We start from the raw sequence: 14,548 nt of genomic DNA, 5'->3' as shown, positions 1-14,548 counted from the left end.
TTGTGACAGGAACCTGTATTTGGTCCAAATACAACCTGCCTTTTGTCCCATTAGAACCTGTGGTCTGGGTCAGATTTAGGACCACATCTGAAAGTGGGAAAAGAAGAGAAAAGAAAAGAAGAGAAGAGAGGAGAGATAAAATAGACTAGACTAGACTAGACTAGAATAGACTAGAATAGAATAGAATAGAATAGAATAGAATAGAATAGAATAGAATAGAATGTGCACAGACAATTTGTACAGTAAAATAATGTGGAGTTGGGTAAAAAAAAAAAAAAAAGTGAAAGAGTGACATTTCTGGAGTTCATTCTGTTCGTTTCACTCCAGTTTGTGTCTTTGATGGTGTCATTTTCAGGGTACATTTACCAGGTGTTGAGGAGCATGACTGAACAGCAGGATGGGTGCTGATTTGTGGACAGAGCAGACCAGTGTGTTCGTGGAGGTCACATGAGGCGTCGTGTCAGCACCGTTTGACCTCTGAAACAAGGCAGTTTATCAGACTGGAAGGACCTGTTCTGTCCGCTCTGTCACTATCAGAATGTGTTTATTTCTGTTCAGACCCACTTGCTAACCAGCTGCTAAAATTAGCTCTTGCTGTAAATTTAGAACGTCGAACATGCTCATTTTAGCTCGACGGCTTCTTGCATTGTAGTCTGAGGGAATTCATACAAGAGCTGAGAGCAAAGCTACTGAACATATAGTGTCATGGTGAACTCCTGCGCTGGCACAGAGCCCTCCAAAAGACTCATGATCACCTTCACCTGCAGCACCTGTCACACCTGGAGCACATCTGCAGGAGGAGCCCATAGAACAGGGGTGCCCAGTCCTGGTCCTCCAGAGCTACTATCCTGCATGTTTTAGTCGTGTCCCTCTTCCAGCACACCTGACGGTCATTATCAGGCTTCTGCAGAGCTGGATGAAAGGCTGATCATTTGAATCAGGTGTGTTGTAAGAGGGATACATCTAAAACATGCAGGGTAGTGGATCACGAGGACCAGGACTGGACACCCCTGCCACAGAAGCCCCTCCTCTGCCCTGCTTCAGACCTCCACAGACGTTCATCCCATTTCACTTCAGAACCATAACCTGGACTCTCACCGTCCTGATCCTGTCCTCCTGTAGACTCTGTTTTCAAACCCAGATCTGGTCTGGTTCTCATGTATTGTTCTATGTTCATAAACCCATGTTCTCCTTCAGCCCCGTGCGTATGAGTTCAGTGTTTCACTCAGTCGTGGCAGTAACTGACTGAAACACACACAGTGTTGAGCTGTTTCCTTTGTCTGGCTTCTGTTCAGGCACCTCAGACTAACTCATGGATTGTCTCCTGAAAGAAAGCACTTCATGCAAGAGCACTTTATAAGCATCTATAGAGCATGTGGTTGAGCACACTTTAAAAAAACAAACAAAACAACTAGTCATTAGATGGTGTTTTTTGTTTTTGTAATCACCCCCCCCCCCCCCAAAAAAAAAAAAAAAAAAAAAAAAATCAAAATATTAATTCCATTTAATGTTGAATATTAACCCCCGTTAAGTGTTCTAACATATTAACTCCAGGCCAGAGTTCACATAAAATGAATTCCAGGTGAGAGTTGTGTTTTATTCTACATGAGAATAGTTTATGTAACTCCCAGAAAGAGTTAAATGTAACTCCCGAAAAGAGTTAACAGATTAACTCTGAAAAGAGTTACTTTAACCCTACTCTAGAGTGTGTTCCATGGTCTCACACTTAAACTGAGTTGATTTTAACTCCCATGGAGTTTATTCCAAACACTAGAGTTTGCTGTGTTAATATTATCTTCACGACAGCATTTTCATCTGGACACTGGGTCCAACAACCGTTTAATGAGCACGACATCGATGGACAACAGTGAAATGTGTGTACGTGCACTCCTTTAAACTCTGCTTATTCCATGAAGCATATACAAACACACACACACACACACACACACACACACACGCGTCGTGTCATCTGTGTGTTTGTCTGATGGTATCAGTGGTAGCGTTGTAAAGGTTAGATCAGTGAAAGCGGGAATCAGAGTGGCAGGAAACATTTCAGCAGAGCTGATAAAACACACACCGCTGTCACCGTCACTCAGCGTCACCTCACACAAACACACACACAAATACACACTCCCACATAGACAGCTGTAATCTGAAAGGCACAATGTTTATCTTCCCTTAATAATAATGGTAATGATGGGAGTGCAGGTAACATTCTGAGGAAGGCTAACGGGGCCCATAAATGCAGATAAGGTGGCGTGTTTGAACGCACATGTCAACACAGATGCTTTTAAAGCCCATCTCCTGTCCTGACGTTCAGAAGGCTTCCAGTGTTTGTTCAGCTCTGGGACTCTTCTGTCAGGACCAGGATGACAGCCAGCGTCTGATAAACAGCCCTATCAGCACCAGGCCAGCACATCCTCTAATGGACTCACCCCAGTCTGTGTCTGCAGCTGGGATGGTTTTTTGTTCTTTTTTCGTAGATTTTTCCACGCACATATTTGCCTGATGTGTGTATCTCTGTCACAGATCTGTTTATTCTTGACGGACATAAAAACAGTCTTAGATATCATACATTGAAAAAAAGAATCTGTAATTTAACAGAATTTTCACTGTTTATTTGACAGATTTTTCCTGTATTTTTAAGATACGAGAAAATATTAATGGAATGACAAAAATGGACTGATTTTACACATCAAATGTAAAATAACACAAAAAACTGTAACTGAATAACCAAAAAATGTCCATTTTTTAAAGAAAATCTTCTTTTTCACAGAAAAATACAGTTAAAATACATTTGCAAATGTATCATAATTTCACAAATATTTCATCTCTACTGATGAGATTAAATTCTTACTTAAAAGCAGGGGTGCCAAACTCATTTGAGCTCAGGGGCCACATTAAGCCCAAACTGATCTCCAGTGGGCCAAACCAGTGAAATAATAGCATAACTTGTAAATAATGATGACTCCAAATTTTTCTCTTTGTTTTAGTGCAATCAAAATTCAATTATGAAAATATGTACATTTACAAACTATCCAGACAAAAATTATGTGAATAACCTGAAAAAACTGAGATTTCTTGAGAAAAAAAAGTGCAATTTTAACAATGTTACACCTCAACTTCCCATTTCTACATGCATATTATGGATTGGATTTACAAAGGCACAAAATATTTAATAACAGGAAGAATAATGTTAAAATTTTACTTTCAAAATTTCAGTTTTTTCACATTTTATTGTTAAATGATAGTTTGTAAAAGTTAATATCTTCATAATTTAATGTAAGTTTTTACACTACAACAATGAGAAAAATATGGAGTTGTCATTATTTATTGGTGTAATGTAATATTATGTTTTTCACATTAAACTAAGAAAATTTGGAGTCATTAGTTATAGGTTATTGTGCTCTTATTTTAGTTGAGATCACATTGTCCTGTATGTGGAACCTGAACTAAAATGAGTTCGACATCCTTGATTGTTAACATCTGAAGTATAATTTTTGCAAATTCATCCCACGGGCCGGACTGGAACCTTTGGCGGGCCGGATTAGGGCCCCGGGCCGCATGTTTGACACCTGTGATTTAAAGTTTAATACTGTCAAAAAAAAATAAAAAATAAAACAAGATAAAATTACTGACATTAACCGTTAAAGAAGTATTTGTTCTGTCAGTTGAACTAGACTTGTTTGTTAATTGACAAATATCTTGTGTAATTACAGGAGGTTTCACAACAAAACTGTCGAATAAATGTATTTTTGTGAATGTATAACATGTATAAGCACTGATAAACTGTCCAAATACAGTTTTTATCAGTGGATTGGACAACTGAGTCTCACTGAAAATTATTTATTTATATATATTTATAGGTAAACTGATTGTTTTAATACGTGTAAATATTCTTTATTCAACATTAAAAAGTCAAAAAAATTAGCAAAATCTCATGTAGAGTTAGGGCACAAAATTGTATTTTAATTATGGAAAATTACCGTATTTTTATGAGATGGTTATTTTCTGTTATTTAACAGTATTTTTTCGGCACCCCTGCTGCTGGGATATTACTGTTTTTTTTTAAGTTTCTTTTTTTTTTTTTTTTTTACAGTGTAACTGCTTATTGGTTTATGTTTCATATGCGACATATTAAACCTTTGTTTACCCTTTCAGTAAATGAAATTCTGTACTGAAGCTCACTCTGCTCCTCGCTCATGTTTAATAACGTGACACTATCACATGGTCTCTCACTGCCCTCTTTAATATCAGCACCGCAACAATTAGCAACTCACACATTCAACAGTAAGAGCCATCTGCGCAAATTTAATAAAACTGGAAGAAAACAATCTCTGTTTATTGCGTTATTGTATAGTGTTTCTCAAAGTTTGTATTTTTTTTATTCCTTCAACTTTATTGAAAATACGTGTATACAAACCAGAGACATTTTAAACAAACATCAAGATGTCAAAAGGAAAAAACATCCAAATAAATTATGCATAATGCATAAATAACGCAAAGACGTAGAGACACAAAGAAGAATAGACAAATAATAATAATAATAAAAACTGAAAATATAAAGATCTAAGAAAAATAAATAAATACATCAGACAGTAAATTCAGTCCATTTTAAAGAATTCTTCATAAATTGCTAAAGTGTTTGTGCTTTTTCTGTTAAAGATAAATTCCACCGATTTAAAATATTTTGTAAATTCAATCAGAAAGCCTTTAAAATTTGGGCATGTTTTGGCAGATTTATTTTTGTGTATGTGAAATTTTCCAAATAAAATGATCAGATTATCGATAAATTCTAAATTACTAAGGTCATGTTCAAAATATTAGAGTACATTTCCAGATGTTATAGTTATTTTTTCATTACTTTTACATATGATATAGTTTTCGAGATAAAATAGCGTTGGAGGGATATACGTTATGTAAAATCTTGACATGTTTTATTCTAATTTGGTTTGTAATACAGTATTTATTATTTATATGGTCATGTCCAGGTTTTTGACCATTCAATTTTACAGAAAGTTGAGTTCCAGAATGCTTTACCTCTGGGGGTGTTTCTATACATTTTTACTATACATTTTGAAAAATTCGCCCCAATTCTGCATTTGATAAGTTTAGGATTTTTCTTTCCTGGACGTCTGTGGGTCGGGGATTGGTGGAGATTTGTCCAAATTTACAAACCCAGGTTTACATGCATGAGTGAGCAGGAGCAAACTGAGCAATCCAAGTTCAAACTGGTTTGTGCGAAGTAGTGGTGGGATTTAAATCCAATCAAAGGTCATGGGAGGGGCCAATGGGAGGGGCTAATGGGAGGGGCTAATGGGCCTCCATCTGGTTTTCCACAGATTAACCAGGCTACAGCATTAACCCTTTGGACACCATGTCAGGTTCATTTCTTTACCCATGGCAGCTGGGTTAACCCTGACCCTAACGTGGCCTGTCCTCAGTGACATGTTCAGGCCTAAACAAGTTGAATTAACTCTGAAAAGCAGGAACAGCTGCCATGGGTACAGAAATGACTATTTATTTATTTATGTATTTATTTATGTACTTATGTATGTATATGTTTATGTATGTATGTATGTATGTATGTATTCATTTATCAGTTACTAGAAATTTCCGGGTCACAACCCCAAGGTTGAAAAACACTGGGTTAGGATTATGTGACCTGGAGATCTTGGTGTAAATTGACACGCGATCAAATGGTGTTGAATAACACATGAAAGGATAAAAATGCGTACATAATGCGTACATATAGCACATCAAATGCCATAAGAGCTGTTGTGACATACAACACCATCTCAGGGGATCAGTCTCTGTACTGTGCAGAATAAACAGAAGAAGCCACCTTTGGAGTTTGGTCTGTTATTAAGTGTACAACACACGATAAGACCCAAGTGGGACAGTAGAATGTTGGGGAGGTGAGGTCTCATACCAGGGGTCGGCAACCTTCAACACTCTAAGAGTCATTTGGACCCATTTCTCACTGAAAAGAAAACACTGGGAGCCACAAAACCCTTCTGACAACTAAAATGAACATAAAACTGCGTAGATCGTTTTATTTTTATATTAATGCTATGCATATAAAAAAAAAAATCTCTATGAGGTTCAGCACTGGACAGCGCTACAGTTACTTGTGGCTTATGCACAGGTTCAGCACTGGACAGCGCTACAGTTACTGGTACCTTATGCACAGGTTCAGCACTGGACAGCGCCGATACAGTTCTGTTCAATGCAGTAGATCAAATATGTGCAGAAGAAAAAGAGAAAAGAAAAAAAAAATAGAGAAAAAAGTGTCTCTGGCTCCCAGATAGGAGTCGTCTCCTATCATTCACTCGACAGAACTGGCTGTAAGAGCTGTTACGTCATGACCAGCACATCAGTAATCAGAATACAGGCTTTAACCTCATCCACCAACAAATGGAACTGACAGTTTAATCTTTTTGTCATTATTTTATTGAGTGACAAAATATTAAACATGTTTTACTTTAATGTTAAAAGATTGCCATAATCTTCAAATTTAGAATTACATTTTTAAAAAACTAACAAACTTAAATAAAATTAATTTAAATGAAATACTCATTATTCAGGTTCCCAAAGGCACAGGAGATGCATCAGAGGAATGGAGGAGCCAGGCTGACCAGCTCTGTCTTATACCTTTGGATTCCCAAGAAACAAGTCCACACAGCTAAGACAGGGCGAGTCTAGACCAGGTAGGGATAGAAAATCATTCATTTCCCTAAAACAAAGCATCAAGAGGCTATGGGCCGGATCTACTAACATCCCAATTTGCGTGAAGTAATTTGCTCACGCAATCTAGAATTTTGCGTGTGGGGTGTGACCACGGTTTGCTGGTGATTTACTCAGATTACTTGTGCAAATTACAACAGGTGCAAAGTCTTGCAGACCGGCCTATTTAAATGAGAGTTTTGCGTGCGCTAGTGGAGACAATACGCTGTAAAAACTGCTGTGGGATAAACCAGCACTGATGGAACTGAGACTGAATGATCCAGACGAAGGAAACATGACGTTGGAGGAGTTTTGTCGTAGAAGGTATTACATGACTCATTCATTCATTTATTTTTCATTTTAAAGGTGTGTGTGCACGCAGGGGGGGAGGGGGGGGGGGCAGTTGGATTGAATGACTGTGACACGCTCATACTTTAGTCCCACTGTAGCCGAATGTCAGTGCGTATTTTTAAACACAATCATCAGTAGAAAAGAGTCCCATAAAGTGTGTGTGTGTGTGTGTGTGGGGGGGGGGGGGATATGTCTCAATTATTTTTTCTTCCGTCATTCTAAAAATGTTCACACAAGGGTGAAAATGCGTTCTCTGCATCTGGTTTCATCATTTCTTTGTCTCCTATCCACTTCCGTGTGTGTAATTCCACATCCAAACCGTTTGTTCCTCCTTTCCAGACGTGTTAAATACAGACACAGCTTCTATCAGTAAAATTGCTTTCGGGTTTGATGAATCACTTTGCGTTTGTTAAATTAATATATTTACATTTTCTCCTCCCAGCACACGCACAACTGCGTGTAAACGCCCCTTATTTCATATTCATTGTGGTAAACGTACTAACTGGACACAGACGCACTATTTTGCACCTTTGACAGACTCAACCCTTAGAGTCACTGTTAGTAAATCAGTTTGGACGTTTTTTTAAACCTTTGAGAGATCCAGCCCTATGTAGGAGTCAAGATGGAGAGGCTCTGTTTATTTTACTTCCTCTCTTTGATGGGTTACATGTACAGTATCTGTTCTGTACGGCCAAGCATCAGTCTGTCCACTTGGGTTGTACTACACTCAACATAATACTGTTTAAAACTTCAACACAATAACATACTGTTTAAAGCACCTCATCTTTATGACGGCACAACCAGTTTAGAAAAGAAAAGAAAAGAAAGGCCTTCATTGTCATTGTGTGTAAATGAAAAGAAATTAGGAGTGCGACTCCAGTCAGTGCGGCAATATTTGCAAACACCAGTTCTACAGAATAGAGTAAATATAAAACCACAAAAACTAAAAAAAAAAAGATGTGAAAACGTAATTTAAAAAATTACAATTTAACAACATAACATATAGAGCTTAGTAGAAGAAAAAAAACAAAGACTGGATAAAGTATGAACAGGTGCAGATATCAGTATTTACAGTATTAACAGTATGTGTATCTGTGGATGTAAAACTAATGCATATATTTGAGATAAATATTGAATAAATGTTGCATTGTTACTGCAGGAAAGGTTAGCTTCTGATGTCCTGATGTAACTGCTCAGGTCTCTGGAAGTCCCCTGAAAGTATGTCCATGTCAGTGTTAGCGGTAAGAAATGTCCAAAAGAAGACCAACAGAGACAACAAGTAGAGCAGTGAAGAGGAAAAGAGGAAAGAAGAAACAGCTGAAGAAATGGACGAAGCCTCAGGGTTTGTCCCACCATTCCTCAGATCAATAAAACTCATTTCAAACATTGATCTTCCATTTGAAGTGGACGCACCTGTTCACCTTTTACAGAGCAGAGGGACAGGAAGTAAAGAGGCCGATGACGGAACGACCAAGAACTCCTGCAAGTCAGACACAGCATCACAGAGAAATAAAACAGTCAGGTTCCATCCACTCCAGTCCTGCCATCATGACCTGATATCTGCACTTCTCAGGTTATTAGTGATCATGTAAACAGGATCATCTGAGCGGCTTTATCTGATAACGGCACTTATCTGATTAGGAGAAATTAACACACCTAGATTTGTCCCTGATACTGTGATGTCTTCACACATGTAAACAGGTTCATCTGATTTATGTAGTGTTTTTACATCTGCACATGTATAAAAAAATATATTTATATATAAACAGAAGTTATGCAGCGACACTGTGAGTTTAAGAAAAAAGGTAAACAAACAATGAAATGAAACGAAGTACAGCAGCAACATGTGACCTATTCTGTAGTCTTATTAGCTCCTCCCACATTAGGACAGCTAACGCTGACACCGTAGGCCAGTGGTTCCAACCTTTTTTGGCTCATGACCCCATTTTAACATCACAAATTTCTGGCGACCCCAGACATTCAAAACAGAGAATTTTTAAATTTTTTTTGCTAAAATTAATTAGTTTTTGATCATGTAATAGTTTGCTGTACGATGTCGCAAATAAATGTTAACTGAAGATGACATTTAGTCTATATAATGCATATTATTATGGCCGGAGGCAGAAAATCCAGGTGTAGATTACTGCACATAGGGTCAGGATCTGTCCAGTCAGTCCAGCTGGGATTTACAAGGACAATTAATACTGAACAAACCAGAACTGAAACTACGAATTATGAAAGAGCTGCAGCATCTGAAACTGACCACAGTGAACATTTGACACAGAAACAGAACCACAGTGCTGCAGTTTCACAACCACAGTCACTGTCATGTCTTTTATGTTTGTGATTGTTTCTCTCAACTCATCATATATTTTTTATTAGTTTAGTTTGTTTTTTTCAATTACTAGAAATTTCAGGCAACCCCATGTGGGGTCCTGACCCCAAGGATGAAAAACACTGCTGTAGGCGTTGCCATGGGCAACAAGACAAGACCAGATGTTTTGAAAATGACAGGAAGTGTACAGGGGTTGGACAAAATAATGGAAACACCTAACATGTTGGCATCATAGAAGGTGTTTCCATTATTTTGTCCAACCCCTGTACGTCTGACATCATAACACACATACCTGCTCTGAAAAGAATCAAATAATGGACTGAAACATGGAAACCATCCATCCATTATCTTCCACTTATCCGGGGCTGGGTCACGGGGGTAACAGTCTAAGCAGGGATGCCCAGACTTCCCTCTCCCCAGACTCCTCCTCCAGCTCTTCCGGGGGGACCCCGAGGCGTTCCCAGGCCAGCCGAGAGACATAGTCTCTCCAACGTGTCCTGGGTCTTCCCCGAGGTCTCCTCCCGGTGGGACATGCCCGGAACTGATCCGTCTGTCAATCTCACGCTCCATCCTTCCCTCACTCGTGAACAAGACCCCGAGATACTTGAACTCCTCCACTTGGGGCAAAGACTCCCCACCGACCCGGAGAGGGCAAACCACCTTTTTCCGGTCGAGAACCATGGCCTCGGATTTGGAGGTGCTGATCCTCATCCCACTCGCTTCACACTCGGCTGCAAACCGCCCCAGGGCACGCTGAAGGTCCAGGTTCGATGAGGCCAACAGGACAACGTCATCTGCAAAAAGCAGAGATGAAATCCTGTGGTCCCCAAACCGGACCCCCTCTGGCCCCTGGCTGCGCCGAGAAATTCTGTCCATAAAAATTATGAACAGAACTGGTGACAAAGGGCAGCCCTGCCGGAGACCAACATGCACCTGGAACAGGTCTGACTTACTGCCGGCAATGCAAACCAGGCTCCTGCTTCGGTCCTACAAGGACCGGACTGCCCTGAGCAGAGGGCCCCGGACCCCATACTCCCGAAGCACCCCCCACAGGATACCACAAGGGACACGGTCGAACGCCTTCTCCAGATCCACAAAACACATGTGGACTGATTGGGCGAACTCCCATGAACCCTCGAGCACCCGATGGAGGGTATAGAGCTGGTCCAGTGTTCCACAACCAGAACGAAAACCGCATTGTTCCTCCTGGATCCGAGGTTCGACTATCAGTCGGATCCTCCTCTCCAGTACCTGGAATAGACTTTCCCCGGGAGGCTGAGGAGTGTGATCCCCCTATAGTTGGAGCACATCCTCCGGTCCCCCTTCTTAAAAACGGGGACCACCACCCCGGTCTGCCAATCCAGGGGTACTGTCCCCGACCGCCATGCGATGTTACAGAGACGTGTCAACCAAGACAGTCCCTGCACATCCAGAGACTTAAGGTACTCAGGGCAAATCTCATCCACCCCCGGTGCCCTGCCACTGAGGAGCTTGCCAACCACCTTGGTGACTTCAGCTTGGGTGATGGACAAGTCCACCTCTGAGACCTCAGCTCTGCTTCCTCCATGGAAGACGTGACAGTGGGATTGAGGAGATCCTCAAAGTATTCCTTCCACTGTCCGACAACATCCCCAGTCGAGGTCAGCAGCTCCCCACTTCCACTGTAAACAGTGTTGGTGGCGCACTGCTTTCCCCTCCTGAGGCGCCGGATGGTTTGCCAGAATTTCCTCGAGGCTGACCAATAGTCCTCCTCCATGGCCTCCCCAAACTCCACCCAGACCCGAGTTTTTGCCTCCACAACCACCCGAGCTGCAGCATGCTTGGCCTTCCGGTACCCATCAGCTGCCTCGGGAGTCCCACGGGCCAACAAGGCCTGATAAGACTCCTTCTTCAGCTTGATGGCATCCCTTACTTCCGGGGTCCACCACCGGGTTCGGGGATTGCCGCCACGACAGGCACCGGAGACCTTGCGGCCACAGCTCCGAGCAGCCGCTTCGACAATGGAGGCGGAGAACATGGTCCACTCGGACTCAATGTCCCCAGCCTCCCCCGGGATCTGGGAGAAGCTCTCCCGGAGGTGGGAGTTGAAGACCGCACTGACATCGGGTTCTGCCAGACATTCCCAACAGACCCTCACAACACGTTTGGGCCTGCCGAGTCAGTCCGGTTTCCTCCTTTGCCAGCAGATCCAACTCACCACCAGGTGGTGATCGGTTGACAGCTCTGCCCCTCTCTTCACCCGAGTGTCCAAAACACGCGGCCGGAGGTCTGATGATACAACAGTGAAGTCGATCATCGACCTCCGGCCTAGGGTGTCCTGGTGCCAAGTGCACTTATGGACATCCCTGTGTTCGAACATGGTGTTTGTTATGGACAAACTGTGACGAGCACAGAAGTCCAATAACAAAACACCACTTGGGTTCAGATCAGGGAGGCCGTTCCTCCCCATCACCCCCCTCCAGGTCTCACTGTCGTTGCCTACGTGGGCATTGAAGTCGCCCAGGAGAACAATGGAGTCCCCAGTCGGAGCACCATCCAGCACCCCTCCCAGGGACTCCAAGAAGGCCGGGTACTCTGCACTGCTGTTCGGCCCGTAGGCCGAAACAACAGTGAGGCACCTGTTCCCGACCCGAAGGCATAGGGACACGACCCTCTTGTTCACCGGGGTGAACTCCAACACATGGCGGCTGAGCTGAGGGGCTATCAGTAAGCCCACACCAGCCCACCGCCTCTCACCGCGGGCAACGCCAGAGAAGTGGAGAGTCTAGCCCCTTTCAAGGGGTTGGGTTCCAGAGCCCAAGCTGTGTGTGGAGGTGAGCCCGACTATATCTAGACGGTATCGCTCAACCTCCCTCATCAGCTCTGGCTCCTTCCCCCCCAGCGAAGTGACATTCCATGTCCCAAGAGCTAGACTCCGTGTCCGGGGATCGGGCTGTCGGGCTCCCTGCCTTCGACTGCCACCCAATCCACACTGCACCCGGCCCCTATGATTCCCTCGATGTGTGGTGAGTCCACCGGAGGGACATGGAAACCAGGGGTTTTTAAAATTATCACATTTCTGAACTGACTGTAAACGCTTTGCATCTGATTACAGTATTTATCAGATTACTCCCAGTTATGTGACTGTTATGGTCATGTAAATGGGCTGGGGGGGGGGCACCAAAATATTTTGATGGAAAAAAAAAGTCAAACTCATTGTAATTATAATTGAGATTTTAATTTTAATGAAGTATTGTGTTTGTTATAGACACAGTTTTACTTTACAATCAGAACTATTTGCTTGAAAAATGAATTATTGTAATGTAGGCTAACCCCCCCCCCCACCCCCTTATGTACACAATATTTCTAAACTACTTGTGTTGAAGGCTGCAAATCTATTCTTGCTTTTGTTATTTCTACAGTTTGAATCATGACTGATTCTATGTATTTTTCTGGAAAAAAAAAGGTTTGTTGAATTTGTTCTACTGGAGTAGGTTTGTCTCTTTCAGATGCTTGTGTTGGTGGATGTGTGTGTTTTGGCTGTTGTACACACAGTGAAATGATGTTATGTGGATTTTTTTTTTTTTCTTTTTTTTGCGGGGGGGGGGGTTCAAACTCATTTCTCAGCCCAATTGGATCTGAAGTGAACTAATAGCATCATAACCTATGAATGATGAAAACTTTTTCACTTATATTTACATTTACAAACTATCCTGTAACAAAAAACCCTGTGAATAACCTGAAAAAACTGACATTTGTAAAAAAAAAACACAAGTGCAGTTTTAACAATTTTACAGGTTTAACAACTAGTTTTGCTTCAAAAGAGCAAAACTAGTCCAGTTGAACTTAGAACCTAGAAAAATGAAGGTGTCACTGTTCTTCTTCTTCTTCTTCTTCTTCTTATCATTATTCATTCCTTTTCTGAACCTGCTTTATCAGGGCTCAAAATTAACTTTTTGACCTAGGAGTACTGTGCTCCTAACCCTAAAAGTTAGGAGCACAGGCTAAAATCTAGGCGCACCACTATTATATAAAAATTTTGGAGAACAAGCAAAACTCTTGGCCATACCAAGTAATATTCCTATATGTATTTAAGCAATGTTAACAACCTAGAATAAAGTATTTGAATAGAATAATGAAAGAAAAAGCTTACATTGACACAAGTGCAAAACAATTGTCAATGTGTGGTATATACTTTAGTTGGTTCTTGGAGAAGAAAGACGAATCACACCATTATTTGCAACAACCAACTTTTGAGGAAGAAACTTTTGACGAATCATGTACACGTCTGGATACCGCTTGTTGTTTATTCATTAGCCCCTTGATTCGCTGGTTACGGTCAGCTGATCGTGTAGCAAGTTGATTCGCGCAACATGATCATCTGACTTGCAGGATACATTATGTCATGGGAAAATACTTGGAACAACGCCAGCGCTACTAACCGGGTTTGGCGGGAGATTGTTTCAAACGTTGGTGGAGTTATTTGATCCCTTTGTTTATGCCGCCTGCGCACGCGAGGGGGCGGGGACTAGGGCTGCACGATTTTGGTAAAAAAAAAATAAATCCCGATTTTTTCCTCTAAAAACTCGATTTTCGATTTTTGGGTATAACTAGAAAAGGCAACAGCAGTCAACATGTCGTTTTTGTGAGCAGCCCACAATGCAAGCCACTGCTCTGACCTCAAAGCTGTGATGGGATCACGTGATGAACCTACAGTTTTGTTTTGTTTTTTCTCTTCATTAAATCTTTGAAATGAAGTAGAGTACACAAACAATGTATACAACAAGAAAATAACATAAGTTTGTCAGGGGGAATACACTATAAGAAAATGTCCAAATCAGAGCAAATACTGATAGTTGTTACAGCCTTTTTGTTTCCACATTTATCTAACAGCTTTAAATACATTTCAACATCTTACAAAACATAAATAATATTTGGTTTTGTGTTACAGAACTTACATTTGTGAATGAAAAATTTAGCAAGTAAGAGGACTAAATTAATTATTTAAAAAAAAAAAAGTTTATTTTTTCTTTCTTTTCTGGGTATCTGGTCCACAGCAGTGATCCCAGTGTCTGTCAGTGACAGGCATCAGTCGTGTGTGTGTGTGTGTGTGTGTGTGTGTGTGTGTGTGTGTGTGTGTGTGTGTGTGTGTGTGGA

Source organism: Sphaeramia orbicularis, chromosome 8, assembly GCF_902148855.1.
Source record: "Sphaeramia orbicularis chromosome 8, fSphaOr1.1, whole genome shotgun sequence".
Lineage (NCBI taxonomy): Eukaryota > Metazoa > Chordata > Actinopteri > Kurtiformes > Apogonidae > Sphaeramia > Sphaeramia orbicularis.
This window is presented reverse-complemented; position numbering follows the sequence as displayed.